Genomic DNA, 18,045 nt, shown 5'->3' on the forward strand with positions numbered 1-18,045 from the left:
TCCTCTACCCTTCAGGATAGTAGCCACAAACTTGGAGGTCCTCAGGCCCCTCACTTCTGACCTGCCAGCTCTCACTGCTCCCTTGAGTTTGATAATTCACTGAAATGACTCACAGAACACACAGAAAGTCCTCTAAGAAAAAGGATACAAAGAGGCACACAGAGCAAGGATAGGGAGGGTTTTGAATGTGGAGAGTCCTTGTCCAGAAAGGAATGGGCTATCCTGCTGTTTGCATAGAAGTCTCTCACCATCCAGGAAGCCCAAGGAGCTTTAGTATCCAAGGCCTTTATTGAATAGAGCCTCATTACTTAGGCATGACTGAATGAATTTTTCCCATCACCCCCCAGGTTAGCTGATTTCAGGAGGTTGTCTTTCTATCCCCACCAGTCCCCACTTGAGTCACCTTATTAGCATAAACCCTCAAGTGTGATCTGGTGGCCTATAGAAAACAAACCAAAACCAAATCACACCTGTTAACAAGGGCACTTCAATTACTCAGCAAATTCCAAGCATTTAGAGTTATCTCAAGAAGTCCTGGCTACATAGTTTTCAAGTGCTGGGCTTCTAACCAAATGCTTGGGATTCAAACCTACCAGCCACTCCTAGGGAGAAGTTGTGGCAATCAGTTTCCGGTTTTGGTAAAGATTTAGGGCTTTGGAAACCTACTGGGCAGTGCTACACTGTACCATGGGTTACTATGAGTCAGAATCGAATGGGCAGCAACAGGTTTAGTTTTTCTTTTTTTTGGATTAGAGTTGTCTCTCAGAAACCAAGGACAAAGAAAGTTCTTGGATGCAGCTAAATTATTTTACTCCACAGTACATTTCAAAAAATAAATAAATAACTGTGAAGTTTCAGGGTCACGATATACTGAGAAATTGGAACATAATGGACATGGCCAAGCTCTCAGAAAACAGACTTTAGCTGTGTAAGTCTCAGACTCCTGTCTTATAACTGCTACAGCATGTGGTCTATTTTGAGCCATAGCAGATGAAGTTATTCCGGTTTTTCTGAGTGTATAAATGTTAAACATAGTTGATTGCTTTTTATTGTAAATCAAACAAACATTGTCATAAGAAAATTTATCCAAAAAATGATGGGTATAAGAGGAAAATGAAAGCTCTCCTACCTCTCAATCCTACTCCCGAACAAACCACTGCTGACACTCCTTTATATATTACACTTAGGAAGCTGTGGGGGCTTCGGCCTGTAGTAGGTGCTGTTTGGCCAAGGGACCCAGGAAGTCCCGAGTCCTCCCCTGACAATCATCTGCCCTTTCTGGGCAATGAGAAATGAGTGAAGGCAAAGACAAGGAAAATAACATCATTGTTTGCAGAAATTTCACCTTGGGACAGGAAACTCTCGTAAATGAGGCCGAGTATGTGGTTTAGGAAGGAGGCTCAGAGAGCCGTGCCATTGCCCTAGACCCAAAGTGGGCTTTACCTCATTTCCTGAGATGCGGATGAAATGATAGAAGTCAATAAAAGGAAAGGGGCAGAGAGAAAGCCAGACAGATGAGCCCATTCACACGGGTGATAGAGGACTGTTTTGAGATTAGTCGGTGGAAACTATGGATACTAAATCAGTATTTACATGCATTTTTCTATTGATACGGAGGATTGGTACGGAGGAAACCCTGGTGGCGTAGTAGTTAAGTGCTTCGGCTGCTAATTAAGAGGTCAGCAGTTCGAATCCACCAGGTGCTCATTGGAAACTCCATGGGGCAGTTCTACTCTGTCCTGTAGAGTCGCTGTCAGTCGGGATCGACTCGACGGCAGTGGGTTTTTTATTGATGCGGAAACCCTGGTGGAGTGGTGGTTGAGAGCTACGGTTGCTAATTAAAAAGTTAGCAGTTCGAATCCACCAGGCGCTCCTTGGAAACTACGGGGCAGTGCTACTGTGCCCTATAGAGTCGCTGTGAGTCGGGATCGACTCAACAGCAGTAAGTTTGGTTTTTTGAGTTTATTGAGATGGACGGAAACCCTGGTGGAGTAGTGGCTAAGTGCTACCGCTGCTAACCAAAAGGTCGGCCGTTCAAATTCATCGGGCGCTCACTGGAAACTCTGTGGGGCAGTTCTACTCTGTCCTAGAGGGTCGCTATGAGTCGGAATCAACTCGACGGCAACAGGTTTGGTTTTTGTTTTTGTTTTTTTTTTTAATGAGATGGAAACCCTGGTGGATTGATTAGGAGATACCGATGCTAACCAAAAGGTTGGCAGTTGGAATCTACCAAGTAGTCTTTGGAAACTGTATTGGGCAGTTCTACTCTGTCCTATAGGGTCGCTGTCAGTCGGAATCGACTCCAGGGCAACGAAGTTTTGTTGTTTGTCATTGAGATGCTCATATAGGGTAGCTCTGAGTCGGAATTAACTAGAAGGCGGGGGATTTCAGGTGTGGTATTCAGATACAGTGGGGAGCTCTCCAGGTGGTTCCATGGTGTAACGGTGAGCACTCTGGACTCTGAATCCAGCGATCCGAGTTCAAATCTCGGTGGGACCTAGATGTTTAACTCAAGTAAAAAAGCTCCTTAGGTTAGTGTATTTTTTTTTTTTTAATTTGTTGCTGAGAATACATACAGAAGAACATACACCAATTCAGCAATTTGTACATCTGTAATACTATGACATTGAATACATTCTTGGAGTTGTGCAGTAGTTCTCATCCTCCTTTTGCAAGTGTATTCTATTTTAAAGACTCGAAAGGAAGCCTTTGATTACTGAGTTAGTAATTTAACGCACTAACTGATGTGTCAAAAGGCTGGCAAATCTGAAGTCTTTGTGTCACACTAGAGCCTAGGCTTGTGTCTCTTTCATCCTCTGATCTACCAAAGTGCCTTGTGGGCTCCCTTAGTGTTCATTAGCAGGTGGTGCACCCACTCACCCAGACGCACACAGTTTTTCGCCTTGCAGCCTGTCTGCAGGGCCTGGAGTGGAAAATCAAGGCGTAACAATATTTATTAAAGAGAGAAATAGCTAGATAGTTGGTTACATGGGTTGAAAGTGGTTATTTCTGGAGAACAGGAAATGTAGAAAGGGACCAGGGGACTACTGCTTTTCATAACAAACTTTTCGGCATATAAAAATATATACTAAATAAAAATAATTTCTTCGTTATGTAGAATGTTTTTAAAGTTCATCATTTGTATTTGAATTGAAATTTTGATGTAGTCGTATGCATCACTCTTTTTAAAGATTCTCAGTTTTGTGTCGTGTGTAGAAATGTATTCCCACTGTACAATTATAAAAATGTTATTGGGGCAATTTTGAAGCAAAATCAAATCGTTATTTCCCTTTTAATGAACTGAACAAATGAGGTAATAAATTCCCAGATCTTCTCAGATATGACTAATTCCACAGCTCGTGCCCTGAAGCACCAACAGCTGAGAGGACTGGACAGAATTTAGTGCTAAACAGTCCTGAGACCAAACCTCAGCTTCCTCATCAGCAGCGCGCCAAAGATTTCCTTCAGTGTTGGCTCAGATATTTTCCACCATCTTCCACACTAGGGAAAAAGAAGCTCTTACTCTTCAGGCTAGCTCAGTCCACAGGCCATACAACTTCTCCTTTTAAGGTCCTATATATTGCCTAGATTTCTTTTGGATCCGCCCGCGATGGACCTCTTTGGAACCCTCTTCGGTATCCAGCAGCTCCCCAGGTTGCACAGATAGATCTGTATGCACTGTCTCCACTGAGGCCACAAGGGAAGTGCCTGAACCTTCCCCTTGGAACTGTTGTCATCTATTCAAATGTTTTTTCTGCCACTCTAGCTGCTCAGTTTCTGGGACTCCAGTTACATGGATGTTAGGCCACTTGATGTTTTCTCACAGGTCAGTGATGTTTCGTTCTTTTCATTTTTAGTTCTTTTTTCTCTCTGTGTTTCATGTTGGATAATTTTTATTGCTATGTCTACTACAGCATCTAATTTGCTGTTAAAGTCATCCAGTGAATTTTTCATCTCTAGAAGTTCTATTTGAGTCTTTTTTTGAATATCTTTCATTTCTCTCTGCATCAAGCTCGTGCTTTCCTCCATCTTCCTGAACATACAGAGTATGTTTATTAAAAAAAAAAAAAAACCCGTTGCCATCGAGTCGAGTCCGTCTCATACCGACCCTATGTGTATGTTATACAACTGTTTAAATAACTTGCCTACTGATTCTATCATCTTTGGCATTTCTATGTCTGTTTCTATTGATTGATTTTTCTCATGGTTATGGATCATATTTTCCTGCTTCTTTGCATACTTAATAATTTTTATTGGATGCTAGACATTATGCATTTATGTTAAGCACTAGATATAAATATATATATGTATATACATATATGCATATAAACCACACCCGTTGCCATTGAAACAATTCTGACTTATAGAGCCCTATAGGACAGAGTAGAACTGCCCCATAGAGTTTCCACGGAGCACCTGCTGAATTTGAACTGCTGACCTTTTGGTTAGCAGCCATAACTCTTAACCAATAGGCCATCAGGGTTTCCTTTATATATATATATATATATATATATATATATATATATATATATAGCCCTTTAAATTTTTACTTTGATCTGGGATGCAGTTAAATTATTTAGAAACAGTTTGATTCTTTTGTTGTTGTTATTGTTAGTCATAGTCTGGTCCTAAGGATGAATTCTTGTCACTTTAGTTGAAATTGGTCTTTTTTGAGGCTCTTCAGCAACAATTCATTTCATATGAGTTTTTAATAAAAAGATCAATGTGATTAAATGGAGGGCATTTCCTAAAGATCCCATATTGGCATGATTTTTGCCAATTAAAAGTTTTAATTTTGGACAGAAAATTTTCAGAAAATTCATTACATCATCATGCTTTCATAGCAGGTCAACTAAGATATTAAAAATATCTGAAAGCTATAGCATATGGAGAACATTTGAAGGAACCAAAAATGTTATGGAGTAGAAAGTCATGGGGAATGTCAAGTATATTATAGACTTATGGAACTTTAGAGGCCCTTTAGTCTTTTTTTTTTTTTTTTTTTTGTCTAGTCTTCTATACAATATTAGAATCCTGTTCTAAAATTTTCCCAGTGGATAGTCAATGCTCTCTTTTGGAGCACTTGAACTTCTATCATAAGGAGCTCACTACTTGTTAAGGAAAGTTTCCATATTTTTTTTTTCAAGCATTTCTATGTGTTCTAACTTTTTCCCCCTATTAATTTTTTTATTGTACTTTAGATGAAGACTTACAGAGCAAACAAGTTTCTCATTAAACAATTAATACGCATATAGTTTTGTGTCATTGTTTGCCAACCCCATGACATATCAGTACTCTCCCCTTCTTGACCTTGTATTCCCCATTACCAGCTTTCCTGTCTCCTCCTGCTTTCTTGTCCTTGCCCATTTAGTCTCATTTTGTTTTATGAGCCTGTCTAATCTTTGGCTGAAGGGTGAACCTCAGTAGTGACTTCATTACTGAGCTATAAGGGTATTGGGGGGACATACTTTTAGGGTTTCTCTAGTCTCTGTCAGACTAGTAAGTCTGGCTTTTTTTTTTTTTTTTTGTAAGTTAGAATTTTGTTCTACATTTTTCTCCAACTCTCTCTGAGACCCTTTACTGTGATCCCTGTCAGGGCAGTCCGTGATGGTAGCCGGGCACCATCTAGTTGTGTTAGACTCAGTCTGGTGGAGGCTATGGTACTTGTGGTCCATTAGTGCTTTGGACTAATCTTTCCCTTGTATCTCTGGTTTTCTTCTTTCTCCCTTGCTCCAGATGGGGTGAGACCAGTGTAGTATCTTAGATGGCCTCTCAAAGCTTTTAAGACCCCAGACACTACTTACCAAAGTAGAATGTAGAACATTTTCTTTATAAACTATGTTATGCCACTTGAGCTACATGTTCCCAGAGAGTTTGATTCTTTTTAGGTTGGCTTTTAAGTTTTGTTGGGTGGGTTCAGAAAATCCTTTAGTCTAAGGCCAATTTAGACACAGTATGGAGGTATTACCTTACTGAAGACTGCCCTTCATGCCACATGTGTTAGATGCTTTTTCCATTCAGGCTGGTGTTACTGGCTCAGTCTGAGCTCTGTTCTAACTTCCTGTGGTTCAACGTCTGAAAAGAGCCGTTTCACATATACTTTGTCTTGTCTTCTGGTTTTTAAGGTGGAAGAGTAAGTATTGTCTCTGTTACTCCATCATGGCCTGAAGCAGAAGTCTATACAGTTTTCTTTTGTCGTATTTCACAATTCAGGCAAAAACTTTATCTTGGATGTTGTTTCCTATCTCCTATACCTAACATGCGCCATACACTATGCTATGGGTATTGTATCATCCTGTTAATCTATACAATAACTCTATAAGACATTTAATATTATTTTCATATAAGACTTGAAACACTGAAGGAGCTGGCCCAAGGTCAAACAGAAGGCAAGTAGCGGTGCCAGAACTGGAAGGGAGGTCTTCCCAGAGGTAGTGCCTCTAGCCACAGACCAGACCAAAGGTCCTTGTAATAACCTTGGTGTATCTGATTTTCCTGGTATCCAGTATCCAAGGAGTTCCTAGATGCTGTGTCGGTTGACTCCTTTTGGTCAGAAATTCCTCCCTCATGAAGTCAGAGCATAACTTGGCCCTTAAGCTCTGACTGAGAAAAGCCCTTAAACTCTCTGCAAACCCATGTTTTCTGACTGGTAAACCAAAAAAAACCAAACCCGTTGCCATCAAGTCGATTTCAACTCATAGTGACCCCATAGAGTTTCCAAGGAGCACCTGGTGGGGTTCGAACTGCCCACTTTTTGGTTAGCAGCAATAGCACTTAACCACTATGCCACCAGCGTTTGCCTTGTCATTGTAAGGCACTGAAAATGGACTTTGATCTTAATTCAGATATTTTGTGTTTGGGCGACAAAATCTCCAGATGCTGGGGAGAAAGTTCCCAGCTCTTCTTCATCGAGTTCTATCAGTCCGTAGGATGTACTTCTAGTTTCCATGTCCTGAATACTCACTTGGCAACTGGTGCGTTTTAGTTGGTTTTCTTTGCCTGCCCTTGTGTTCCCCGTCCTGCCCTGCAAGCCCTTGCCCACCCTAGCATTACCTGGGGCCCTGTAGACCTCTATGCTGTCCCCGAGGTAGCCACGAGGGAGCGCCATGGCCTTTCCCTCATTTTCTCTGTTTGACTAGTGTAAAATGGTTGCCAGTAATTTAAATTTACCAGGACACTGGCTCAGAAGTGGAAGCGAGGTGAGTACACACCCTGGGAGGTGTTAGGAGAACGCCCACACCTGCCAACACAGGACCTAGGGTTTTCTTCTAAAATACAGTTTAATATTCAGCATTTTTAGATAAGGAAAAAATTAAAGTTATTTCTCACAGTGAAAAATAATGTTCTATTTATTTACAATTCCCGGAGTCCCTGGGTGGTGAAAACGGTTAAATGCTCAACAACTAGCCCAAAGGTTGATGTTTGGAATCCACCCTGAGGAGCCTGGAAAGATAGACCTGGAGAAATACCACAGGTTTGAAAACTATGGTTTTCCCTCTCAGCAGGCCACAGATACTTCATTTGTATAGTAGGCTATAGACACTTTATTTGCATAGGTTATAGTCACTGCATTTGCATAGTGTATTGACCAATCCCTGCAAGGGGCATGCTAATTACAGGGCAGGCTGCAGCTCAGGGCCAGACAAAAAGTATCAAACCTCAAGTTGTTTACAGCTTACCCAGGAAATATCAGTCAACCTGGACGAAAGTAACAAACCCTTTGGGGCAGAAAACTGGGGCAAAGGTAACTCCTCAGGGCTTAGGGGAAAAAAATCTCTCAAGCAGTTTTACCAAAGAATCAAGGCAAAAGGTCACTTAAAGGATCTCATGTCGCCATAGGTGTGTTGCGGTGGCATCTGGAGAGAGTTGGCGGCAATGGGGGTAGGACTTGGGAGCAAGACATAAAGCAGGGCAGCTGTCACTCAAGGAAAGAAGTCTGAGGAAAGTTTAGATTTTTAAAAGGCATTTGATGAAGCACTGCTGCCTGGTTTGTGGTACCAACACTCTGTCTCATCTTTATACGGAGGCATCAAAGTGGGCTTGATGTGCTTGTTATGTATGGTGGGTATGAATATGGAATAAAATACATACTTACTCATATTAAAATATTCATCCTTGTACCACCTAAAATTATCTCAAGCATGACCAGTGCTACCCTTACCACATACAGGGAAACTGGCTATTGAAAAGTAAAATGAGCCCCACCTGGGGGTACAAAGTTGTTTGCTGTGATGGAATCTCCTAATACAGTCTCTCAGGCCAGGGAAACATGATGAATCATAATTCTTCTGAAAACAATTAGCCTGGGGCAGCTCTAGAAACTATTCCAGGCACCCTCTCATTTACAGACAGAGAAACTGGTTCAGAATTGAGGTCCATGACTTCCCCAAGACATGTGGCAAGGCTGATGCAGATGGAGAGGTTCTTGGTCTCCCAGAGTCTGCGAAAATGTAGCTAGGAGGCAGATGAATTTGCTCAGGACAAGGCCACAGCACAGGAGCCTACTGGTGGGAAATTTGAGACTGAGACCCAGAATCTAAGGGCTATGTATTTCCAGAGTGATTCTACCAGAAAGCCCATTCTTATACACTTAGGTCAATAAGGAATTCCAAGTCTTTGTCCCTTTACTAAGACCGGTGTTCCAATCTCCAAATCTTGGGCATTTTTTCTACCTTACACCTTCTTTCTTACATTTTTAACCTGATTTTGGTACATGAAATTCTCAAGCATAAAACAATTGTAGCTAATTTCTTTGAACATCCATTGAGTTCAACTGACGTCTTCACAGACTAGTTGAAATCCACCTTCTTTTCTTCTTCATTTTTTTTTTGCCTGACTCTAGGCTGCAACTCCACAGCAATAGCAGTAGCAATTTCTCTGTAAAAAAGAACCTAGCTAAGCAATCAAGAAATGGACATAAATTGCAAGAATTTATTATAATGGAATAAAGTCTGACAAGCAAACAAAATGCTTTGACTGTCCAGCAACTGATCACCAATCTCTGGGTGTCTTCATGTGACTTGAGGGTCTGGAATTCAAGTCAACAGGAGCTGAATCTTCTTGAGGCTAGAAATCTTATGAGGAAGAATCTGTTCCTGCTACTGTGGGTTCTGGGTAAATTTAAAAAAAAAAAAAAAAAAGGCCCCAAAGTCATTGACAAAGTCTGGATTGAGATATTGGATAAAGTCAGAGATTGCAATTAGTAGTTAATGAAGAACTGTGAAAGAAAGAGCTATATGCAAGGATACTCTCCACCTGCCATCTCCTGTAGGTTCTGGTTCTTCTCTGGATAGAGAAAGGTGTTTGAATTCTTAGTGACACCTGGCCGTGGACCTCCACGCAGGGCCAGCCTCATGGGCACGTGGCCTGTGCAGGCACTGAGGGCCCCACACTCAGAAGGATCCTCATGCTTGGTTTAATGTTCTGCTGTCATTATCTTGGAATTGTTCATAATTTTGTCTTTGAACTTGTGCTTTGTAAGTGAAATTCAATGGGACAAGAAAGAGTGCACAAGAGCAGAAGAAATGTGCACAATACATATGTCCACTGCAGTTCCTCACTGGCTCATTTATATACAGCATTCTTGATAACCCCATGAGCACAGACTTAAGGTGAACCGACAATGCATGGGGGTTTGGCAAGACTCAAAGTGAGTACAACGTGTGAAGCACAAGACAAAGCAAAGTCAAGGCATGACAGATTCAGACGGTTTAAAAAAATCCTTTTTTAGACTCAGTTTATAACTTACATGGACAGTGAAAGGAAAAGTTGTCAAAGGTGCCAGCTCCTCATGGCCCTCTCCTAAGTCGACACCCAAAAAAGGTGGCCAGAGGATGGCAACATAAGTAGTTGGAAGCTCTGTTGCTGAGGAGTCAATGCCTCACTGCAGCGGAGCAGTTTTATGTCCTGTGGCTGTGCCCTAAGGAGGGCTAGGTGAAGCAGGGAGGTGGACAGGAAAACTGTCTAGGGGCAGCCTCCCACAGGAAAGAGAGGCAGATGAGAAAAGGGTCAAGCTCCTCACTAAGCTGTCCATCTTATTATGTTCCTGGGTGGAGGGCAGGGTTTTCCACCAAGACTTGGGTTCTGACCTGCATGGCCTATGTGGACATGTACAAGGTGGCCAGAACACCATGGCAGACCGTTCGCCTGCATAAGGCGCGTCTAAAACTAATGGGCGCACTAACAGCCCGGGGAAGAAATGCTTTCTTGTCGACCAGAATTTGTTTCAGGATCTTCATGCTGTGAAAACAGACAGGATTTTTTACTGACATTAAGAACATCAGCCACGGAATTGTCTCCCTCTAGTGTTAGGGATTGAATTGTGTCCCCCAAAGAGATATGTTGGAGTCCTAACCCCGGCTACCTGTGAATATGACCTTCTTTGGGGTAATAAGATCTTTGAAGATAAACCCACTGTGGTTGGAGTCAATTCTGACTCATAGAGACCCTATAGGACAGAGCAGAACTGCTCCATAGGGTTTCCAAGGCTGTAAATCTTTACCGGAAGCTGACTGCCACTTCTTTCTCCCACTCTTTTAAGAGAGTATCAGTTAAATAATACCAGAGAAGGGTGGGTCCTACTCCTAATCCTTTCTGAGTGCTGTTTCATAAAAGAGGAGAGTCGCAGAGAGGGTCAGGCACAGAAGGAAGACACTATGTGAGGAAGATCTCTCACAGACCAAGGAAGGCCAAGAAGCCAAACCCCCGGGGGCTACCGACAAGGACCGCTGTTCCCCCAGGAGCCCAGGGGAGGATAGCCCCGCTGAGGCCCTAAATGGGACTTCTACCCCCCAGGACACTGAGAAAATAAACATGTGCTTTGCAAAGCCAGAAACTTGGGTGTATTTTTATTATAATAGGTCTTCCTAAAAAATTTCGAGCAATTGGCACAAATGACCCAGGACAAAAGCTCAGCTGCCGCTTGAACGGGTTCTCTTATTAAGGGGCAAAGCGTTTCTGTTGTCGCAAGAGATTCTTCATATGCGCTGATTCGCATTTCTCGTGGAAAAAGCAGGAACAGCGATCTGACCACCTTCAGAAAAGCAATCAAAAGCTAGAAAAGGAACAAAGCCACGGACCTCCACGAATCTTTTTCTCTTGAACGTGCAAGTGCAGGAAACAGACTAAACTAGCGCCGTTATAACTGGGTTAGATAAATCTATCTTTTAAAAACAACAAAGATCAGGGGAAAGCGCGAACGCAGTCCCCCACTACCACAAATTATGCAGTCGAGTTTCCCACATTTGGGGAAATCGCAGGGGTCAGCACATCCGGAGTGCAATGGATAAGCCTCGCCCTGGGAAAACCACCTTCGTGATCATGGTATCTCCCCTGCCAGGTAAGTATGAGTTGCTTACCCTCCGCCCCGCCGCAGCCTCACACTCCTCACACTTTACAGAGACGGTCATTCCGCTATTCTCACTTCCGAGCCCTCACAGCCCCCCTACGCTCCTATTGCACACAATTCCAAGCCACGGCCCGGACTCGCTCCCACAGCACGGACGATCATAACGTGTTTAAGCAGCAGACACCGATCTAGCAGCCACTGCGCTGCCATATCTACATAAGACACCGCGCCCGTCAGTGACATCACCGACCGCTCTCTTCCCGCCTACCCACGCACCGCCCCCTCCCCGCTCTGCCCTCGAACCCACGCCCCGCCCCCCTGTCGGCGTTTTCCTCCTACCATTCCTCCCAGCCGGCCAATGAGCGGGCCGGCAGGCGGACGAAGAAGTGACGTCTCCCTTCCCCCTCCGCAGCTACCACCTCCCCCACCCACCGTTTAGGCGGCGAGCCCAGCCCGCGGCCTGGCCCCACTGCGCGGGTTCTTCACCTCTCCTTCCCACACCCCTTTGGCGATCAGCTGAGGTCGGTGTTTCCTTCTCGGAATAATGGTTCCCAATGCGTAGAATAGAACAAATGTTTTACTTGCTTCTAAATGTTTACCAAGGATACCGGCCCTTTTCAAATTCCAGTCTTCTTTGTGATATGCCACTTCAATTGAAATTTGGAGCCATCCTCAGAAAGGAAGAAACAATACTTCCGAAAATAGAGGGACCGCCCAGTGGGCTACAAGCCCGCACCCCTTACTGGTTTTACCACTACTGGACAGTTTCCAATCTAATTTCATGAATCCAGTAGGAGTTTGTAGCAGAGACGACTGGCGATCTTAAACTCTCAAGCATGGTCGGTGATGTCACTGACGGGCGCGGTGTCTTATGTAGATATGGCAGCGCAGTGGCTGCTGGATCGGTGTCTGCTGCTTAAACACGTTATGATCGTCCGTGCTGTGGGAGCGAGTCCGGGCCGTGGCTTGGAATTGTGTGCAATAGGAGCGTAGGGGGGCTGTGAGGGCTCGGAAGTGAGAATAGCGGAATGACCGTCTCTGTAAAGTGTGAGGAGTGTGAGGCTGCGGCGGGGCGGAGGGTAAGCAACTCATACTTACCTGGCAGGGGAGATACCATGATCACGAAGGTGGTTTTCCCAGGGCGAGGCTTATCCATTGCACTCCGGATGTGCTGACCCCTGCGATTTCCCCAAATGTGGGAAACTCGACTGCATAATTTGTGGTAGTGGGGGACTGCGTTCGCGCTTTCCCCTGATATTTGTTGTGCAAAAAAAAGATATTTGTTTTCGTTGGTAAACTAGATTGGCTCTTTTACGGGTCGACGTAGGAGAAAGGCAGCGGACGAGACTGCTGTTTCGAGTTCGTGGGTTGGTTTTCGGAAGAAAAAAGACCACGGTGTTTTTTCTTTTTCAGGCTGGCGGAGAGCTTTAATGAGCACGCGTGCGCAACTTTTTCAGGAGCTGGCCTCATTTGCTCTTTGACTCAGAGCTTCGTACTGACCCCATTTTTAGCGAATGCTCGGCTTGTTTCCGGGACGGTCGGAGAGCGACGGATGATCATACGGCTGTCAGTGAAAAGTTGTCTACACAGCCTGACAAATCCGCCTCTCATGCCACAGGTTTCAGAGGAACTTTTGCGTGACTCTTGCGCTAAGAGGCGATGCGGTTTGTGCGCTCACCTCATAGAGCGAAGCGGAAGCTTCTTAAAACTGGTTGAGTGTTTGTTTTATTGCAGACTTCGAAGGTTTCCTTGATTGACCATGGTTTTGTCTCCTGTATTTTGTTAGAGGCTCTATTCAGACACTAACTCGATATTTTCCAAATTTAATTTCTTAAAAAAGAATGTCTCAGAAGCATCGAATTGGCAGCTTGCAAGAACTAACTATGAATGAAACCCATAAGGAAGGGAGGACTGGAATCTGCCTCATGCCTCAGTCTCTCACCTCCCCCGAACTCCCAACCTTAATGATGGGAGTGTCATTAAAGAGAAGGGGATCCGCCAGCTTGTAGTTGCATGCAAGCCCGACGCCCACAAGGTGAGCCAGGATAAAGGACCACATGTGACACAAAAGAATACGGTGGCCGCTTCAATTCCGCCTCCCAAATCGTGGAAAATGTCTCCTTTGGCCCAAAGCTATGCAGGAATGGGAATCCTGGGAGATGTGTTTCCAGCTGAGCTAAACTGACACACTACAAATCCACAACAGCCCACCTCTTGTTCACTTGGCATCCAATGCACAACTTCTCCTCCCCCCTCCTCCTCTATATCTTCTTCCTACTCCTCTTTCTTTTAACCATACTTGACTTTCGAAGGGGAGCCCTGCTAACCAAAAGGTCGACAGTTTGAATCCACCAGCCACTCCTTGGAAACCCTAGCGGGCAGTTCTACTCTGCCCTGTGGGGTCGCTGTGAGTCAGAATCAACCGAAACGGATTTCAGCTTTCAAAAAAAAAAAGACAATACCGAAATCATGCTTTTCTGGTCCCATGAAAACATGCTAGCCCTTTCCCCCAGAAAGAATACAAATTTCGTTATTTATCTTTAAGTGATGTGCTTTCCTTCTCTAGCCGAGAGTCACATTCCCCCTTTGCCACCCTGTAACTTAAAACTGAGATAAAAAGTTAACTACTACGACAAATATTATGTTAGCTGGTAGGGGGAGAAAAGAGAAATATTGGTTAATATATACACAAATGTATTCATATCAAAATAAGGAAGAAATAACTGTTACAGACCTCATTTCTGCAACTCTCGCATGGTCATAGCTGGCATATGTAACTACCTCCTTCAATACCCATTTCCTATTCCCTTTGCCATCAGCAACCACCACAGCTTGTCTGTCGCTGGTTTCTTGCCTGGTGAGGCGACGCAAAACCTTCTTTCCTAAAGGGTCTGGGCCATTTTCAGTCCTGGCTGCATTGGGTTGTTCTAGGTTTCCACTGAGCTGAATCACATGGCACAATGATTACTAAGGAGCCTGTTATGGATTGGATTGAGTCTCCCCAAAATGTGTGTTGTAAATCCTAACCTCTATGCCTGTGGTTATAATCCCATTTGGGGATGGGTTTTCTTTGTTATGTTAATGAGGCAGGATTAGTGTAGGGTGTGTTTTTAATTAATCTAATCTCTTTTGAGATATAAAAGAGACTAAACAAGAAAGCGAGAGAAGCAGAGATGGGGGAAGAGAGATGCCAAGGGACATGAAGATCGCCCAGGAGCAGAAGCCCAGAAGAGACAAGGACCTTCTTCCAGAGCCGACAGAGAGAGAAAGCCTTCCCCTAGAGCTGGCACCCTGAATTCGAACATCTAGCCTCCTAAACCACAAGAAAATAAATTTCTGTTAGTTAAAGCCGCACACTCGTGGCGTTTCTGTTACAGCAGCACTAGATAGCTAAGACGCCTCAGGGGATCGCCTGCATTCCATGCACACTCCCCCTCACCTTCATTGTGTAGTGCCAGCTCAGTTTCCCCTTAATGGTGGGGATCAGTCATCTCAGTCAGTAAAGTAACCCTCTTTTTCCCCTTTGAATCCGTCATGAGGTGCCCAAAGTGGCCAGGTGGCAGTCTCAATGTCTACTTTAACGCGGCCATTATTCTATCTCCTGGTGGAAGCATTCCTCTCTTGGGAGCTAAGGCTTCTGAATCAGTAGAGGCCCGAGTTGCAGGGGAGGGAAGTAACATTTTTACTAATGCAGGGGGTCTAACATATGGCATAAATAGAATACCAAGCATAACTAAAACTGTGCAAGCAGCAGCAGATGAACTAGGTAAAGGGGACCTCCTAAAAATTAAACACTTATGCCTATCGAAAGTCTTCATCAAAAGAGTAAAAAGAGAACCTAGAGACCAGGGAAAATTTCTTGGCTATGGCGTATCTGACAAGTATCTAATCTCTAAAATTTATGGAAAACCTTGACATCTCAACAACAAAAAGACGAACAATCCAACTAAAAAATGGACAAAGGATGTGAACAGACACTTCACCAACGAAGACATTCAGGCAACTAACAAACACATGAAGAGATGCTCGAGACCATCAGCCATCAGAGAGCTGCAAATCAAAACCACAATGAGATACCATCTCACCCTGGCAAGAATGGCACTGATCTGAAAAACAATGAATGCTGGCAAAGCTGTGGGGAGATTGGAACCCTTATACACTGCTGGTGGGAATGTAAAATGGTACCAACCACTGTGGAAAATGGTATGGTGCTTCCTTAAAAAGCTACAAAGAGAAATACCACATGACCCAGAAATCCCGCTCCTAGGTCTATACCCTAAAGAATTAAGAGCCATGACACGAATAGACATATGCACACCCACGTTCATCGCAGCATTATTCACAAGAGCAAAAAGCTGGAAACAACCTAAGTAGCCACCAACAGATGAATGCATTAGCAAACTGTGGTACATACACACAATGGAATACTATGCAATGACATAGAATAACTACGAATCTGTGAAACATCTCACAACGTGGATGAATCTGGAGGACATTATGCTGAATGAAACAAGTCCATCACAAGAGGACAAATACTGCATGAGGCCACTATTATAAAGAAACAAGAAAACATTTACAAACAGGGGAAAAAAAAAATCTTTGATGGTTACCGGGGATGGGAGGGGGAGGGAGGGAAAGGTACCAAATAGATAGAAGACACGTGTTAATATTGGTGAAGGGAAAAGCAATACACAATACGGGGGAAGTCAGCAAAATATGACCAAGGCATGGGAGGACACTGAGAGGAACACAAGAACAAAGGGCAACAACGGTAATTACATAGACAACCCTGCAAGGAGCGTATTAAGAAACACTAATTTTTGAGTGGATACATAGGTAGATAGTTATGCCAAGAAGTGTGGGAGGGTGTAAGGGAAGACACCCACCTGCAGATACAGGTTTGGTGGTAGATATTTCTATATACATAACTGTAGGTGCTGCTTATATATTAATAGAGCACACAAGGGCCACAGTCAGGGCAACTTCTTAGACATAACCAAACACCTAGCGGGACGAAGTTCCCAGGCTCAAAGGCGAAGGACCATAGACCTGGGGGACATCTACGTCAATGTTCTGCATCCTACTTCGGTGAGTAGCGTCTAGGGTCTTAAAAGCTTGCAAGCAGTCATCTAACATAAAACTATTGGTCTCTTACCATCCGGAGCAAAGGAGAGTGAGGAAAACCAAAGACTCAAGGGAGCAATTAGTCCAAGGACTAATGGACCACATGAACCACAGCCTACACCACCCTGAGACCAGAAGAACTAGGTGGTTCCCGGCTACCACTACTGACTGCTCTGACTGGGATCACAACAGAGGATCCCAGACAGAGCAGGAGAAAATTTGGAAGACAAAATATCAAATTCACAAAAAAGACCAGACTTACTGGTTTGACAGAGACTAGAGGAACCTCTGAGGCTATGGCCCTAAGACACCCTTCTGAGCTGGAACTGAAGCCTTTCCCGGAGACCACCTTTCCGGCGAACTATAGACAGGCGCATAGAATAAACAATAACGCCCGCTAGGAACATACTCCTTAGAACAATCAATTATGCGAACTCAAAAGGGCAACGTTTGACCAAAGAGAAAGAGGAGAAGGCAGCAAGGGGTAGAGGAAATGGGGAACCTCGGACGGAAAAGGGGAAAGTGCTGACATGTTGTGGGGAATGGAACCAATGTCATGGAACACTTTATGTACAAACTGTCCAATGGAAAACTAATTATCTCTGTAAAATTTCACCTAACGCACAATGACAGATTTAATTTTTTTTTTTTTTTAACTAATGTTATCAGTAGCGATAATAGAGGAACCACTCTCATTTCCACCCGTTGATCTGTGAACCTGGGAGAAACATCACCATATATTGGACACCGATTTAGGGCATGTACTACATCCCGTAGGACAATACCCATATCCTCAAGGTGTCGTCATTCACTGGCATTGAAACTGAATCTTCAAAAGGACCATTCCATCATGCTAGCCACTGCAGGGTAAGACCATGAGCCCAATGCAATGGTCAGATTAATTCTTGTTCAGAAGCAATGCTGTGTGGAATACCATAATGGGGGATAAACCATTCTGTAAGTCCACACAGATGGTTGTTTTAGCAGAATCACTGCAGGTAGGGAAGACAAATCCTTAACAAGAGTATCTATTCCAGTGAGAACAAAGCACTGACCCTCCCTTGTTGCAAGGGCCCTGTCTCAGGCTGGATTCTCTAGAGGAGCAAAACCAGTGAAATGTATATGTATATATACAGAGATATTTATGTCAGGGAAATGGATGGAGCAGTTGTGGTAGCTCGTAAGTCCCAAATTCATGGTCGGTCAGGTGTCAGGCTGGAGGCTTCACCTGACTCACTTGGTTGCAGCGGCTGACTCACATTGTTTCAGGGGCTGACCCGTAGTGTTGCAGGGGCTAGGGATCCAAAATAGGCAGGTCAGGCAGAAGGCCTCTGGTTCACAGGGTTCTGGCAGTTGGCAAATCCCAACATCTGCAGGCCAGGTGGCAGCATCTGGCTCACACCCCAAGAACCAGAGGTCAGAGGATGAGGAGTCACGTGCAGGATCCAGAGCAAGCCAGCAAACTTTGCCAGAATGTCCATAGATATTGGATGCAGGCCACACCCCCAAAGAAACTCCTCTTAGAACTCATTGGCTGATCACATCATGTTACATCATGGAGGTGATTACACTAC

At 44.0% G+C, this 18,045-nt stretch overlaps 3 non-coding genes across 3 annotated transcripts; 2 read left to right on the forward strand and 1 right to left on the reverse strand.

The window, feature by feature from the left end:
• Positions 1 to 2,427: 2,427 nt before the first annotated feature.
• TRNAQ-CUG (transfer RNA glutamine (anticodon CUG)) lies at positions 2,428 to 2,499 on the forward strand. The gene has a single exon. It is a non-coding gene; the product is annotated as a tRNA-Gln (tRNA).
• Positions 2,500 to 11,182: 8,683 nt separating this feature from the next.
• On the reverse strand, positions 11,183 to 11,346 carry LOC111748551 (U1 spliceosomal RNA). Its single transcript, XR_002784243.2, has one exon. It is a non-coding gene; the product is annotated as a U1 spliceosomal RNA (small nuclear RNA).
• A 1,091-nt stretch (positions 11,347 to 12,437) lies between these two features.
• On the forward strand, positions 12,438 to 12,601 carry LOC111748545 (U1 spliceosomal RNA). The gene has a single exon (XR_002784238.1). It is a non-coding gene; the product is annotated as a U1 spliceosomal RNA (small nuclear RNA).
• The last annotated feature ends 5,444 nt before the right edge of the window (positions 12,602 to 18,045 follow it).

The sequence above is a fragment of the Loxodonta africana genome, chromosome 3 (genome assembly GCF_030014295.1).
Source record: "Loxodonta africana isolate mLoxAfr1 chromosome 3, mLoxAfr1.hap2, whole genome shotgun sequence".
Classification (NCBI taxonomy): domain Eukaryota; kingdom Metazoa; phylum Chordata; class Mammalia; order Proboscidea; family Elephantidae; genus Loxodonta; species Loxodonta africana.